A 2,686-nucleotide genomic window follows, 5' to 3' on the forward strand; every position below is an offset into this window, starting at 1 on the left:
AAGTTTAGGAATGCGACGAAGTGGAGGAAATGAACGAAGTGCAGGAAGTGCACGAAGCAGAAGAAGAAGTGGACGAAGTTGACGAAGTGGACGAAGTAGACGAAGTGAACGAAGTTGACAAAGTTGACGAAGTGGACGAAGTGGACGAAGTGGACGAAGTGGACCATCTGACCGAAGTGGACGAAGTGGACGAAGTGGACAAAGTGGACGAAGGGGAGGAAGTGGAGGAAGTAGACGAAGTTGATGAAGTTGGACGAAGTTGACGAAGTGGACGAAGTGCAGGAAGTTGAGGAAGTGGAGTAAGTGGTGGAAGTGAAGGAAGTGGACGATGTGGATGAAGTGGAAGAACAAGTGGAACAAGTGGAGGAATTGGAGGAAGGGGAGGGGGAAGTGGAGGAAGTTGACGAAGTGGACGAAATGGAGGAAGTTGACGAAGTTGACAAAGATGAGAAAGTGGACGAAGTAGAAGAAGTTGACAAAGTGGACGAAGTGGAGGATGTGGACGAAGTGGACAAAGTTGAGGATGTGGTAGAAGTGGAGGAAGTGGACGAGGTGGACGAAGTGGATGAAGTTGACGAAGTGGACTAAGTGGAGGAAGTGGAGGAAATGGAGGCAGTGGACGAAGTTGAGGAAGTTGGCGAAGATGACAAAGTGGACGAAGTGGAGGAAGTGAAGGAAGTGGACGAGGTGGAGGAAGTAGAGGAAGTGGACGATGTGGAGGAAGTGGAGGAAGGGGAGGAAGTGGAGGAAGTGAAGTAGTGGACGAAGTGGAAGAAGTGGAAGAAGCGGAAGAAGAAGTGGACGAAGTGGACAAAGTTGACGAAGTGGAGGAAGTGGACGAGGTGGACGACGTGGAGGAAGTAGAGGAAGTGGATGAACTGGAGGAAGTGAAGGAAGGGGAGGAAGTGGAGGAAGTTGAAGAAGGGGAAGAAGTGGAAGAAGTGCATGAAGTGGACAAAGTTGACGAAGTGAACGATGTTGAGGAAGTGGATTAATTGGAGGAAGTGGAGGAAGTGTGGACGAGCTGGACGAAGTGGAGGAAGTAGAGGAAGTGAAGGAAGTGGAGGAAGTGGAGGAAGTGGAGGAATGGGAGGAAGTGGAAGAAGCAGAAGAAGAAGTTGACGAACTTGACGAAGTAGAAAAAGTGGACGAAGTTGACGAAGTTGGCGAAGTTGACGAAGTTGGCGAAGTTGACGAAGTGGAAGAAGTGGACGTAGTGTAGGTAGTGGTCGAAGTGGAGGAAGTGGACGATGTGGAGGAAGTGGAGGAAGTGGAGGAAGTTGAGGAAGGGGAGGAAGTGGAGGAAGTGGAGGAAGTTGACGAAGTGGAAGAAGTGGACGAAGTCGATGAAGTGGACGAAGTTGTCGAAGTGGACGAAGTTGATGATGTGGACGAAGTGGACGAAGTGTACGAACTGGGCGTAGTGGACGAAGTGGAGGAAGTCGAGGAAGTCGAGGAAGTTGATGAAGTGGACGAAGTGGAGGAAGTGAAGGAAGTGGTGGAAGTGGAGGAAGTTGAGGAAGTGGACCAAGTAGCGAACTTGACGAAGTTGGCGAAGATGACAAAGTGGGCGAAGTTAACGAAGTGGAGCAATTGGAGGAACTGGAGGAAGTAGACGAGGTGGACGAGGTGGAGGAAGTAGAGGAAGTTGAGGAAGTTGAGGAAGAGGAGGAAGTGGAGGAAGTGAACGAAGTGCAGGAAGTGGACGAAGCAGAAGAAGAAGTGGACGAAGTTGACGAAGTGGACGAAGTGGACGAAGTTGACAAAGTTGACGAAGTGGACGAAGGGGACCATCTGAACGAAGTGGAGGAAGTGGACTAAGTGGAGGAAGTGGACGAGGTGGACAAAGTGGAGGAAGTGGAGGAAGTTGAGGAAGTAGAGGAAGTAGACGAAGTTGACGAAGTTGATGATGTTGGACGAAATGGACGGAGTGGAAGAAGTGGAGGAAGTAGAGGAAGTGGAGTAAGTGGTGGAAGTGGAGGAAGAGGAGGAAGTGGACAAAGTGGAAGAAGAAGTGGAGGAAGTGGAGGATGTGGAGGAAGCGGAGGAATGGGAGGAAGTGGAGGAAGTGGAGGAAGTGGACGAAGTTGACGAAGTTGACAAAGTGGATGAAGTAGACGAAGTTCACGAAGTGGACGAAGTTGACGAAGTGGACGAAGTGGACGAAGTGGAGCAAGTGTAGGAAGTGGAGGAAGTTGACGAAGTGGAGGAAGTGGAGGAAGTGGAGGAAGTTGACGAAGTGGAGGAAGTTGACGAAGTGGAGGAAGTTGACGAAGTGGAGGAAGTGGACAAAGTGGAATAAGTGAACGAAGTGGAGGAAGTGGAGGAAGTGGACGAAGTTGGCGAAGTTGACGAAGTGGACGAAGTTCAGGAAGTGGACAAAGTGGACTAAGTGGACGAAGTGGAGGAAGTGGAGGAAGTAGAGGATGTGGACGAAGTTGATGAAGTGGAGAAGTGGACAAAGTTGACGAAGTGGACTAAGTGGAGGAAGTGGAGGAAGTGGAGGAAATGGAGGAAGTGGAGAAAGTGGAGGAAGTGGAGGAAGTGGAGGAAGTGAAGAAAGTGGAGGAGGTGGAGGAAGTTGACGAAGTGGACGAAGTTGAGGAATTGGACGAAGTGGAAGAAGTGGACGAAGTGGACAAATTTGACGAAGCAGACTAAGTGGACAAAGTGCAGGAAATGGAGG

The sequence above is a fragment of the Vigna umbellata genome, chromosome 9 (genome assembly GCF_029865625.1).
Source record: "Vigna umbellata cultivar VRB3 chromosome 9, Vumbellata_1.0, whole genome shotgun sequence".
Classification (NCBI taxonomy): Eukaryota; Viridiplantae; Streptophyta; class Magnoliopsida; order Fabales; family Fabaceae; genus Vigna; species Vigna umbellata.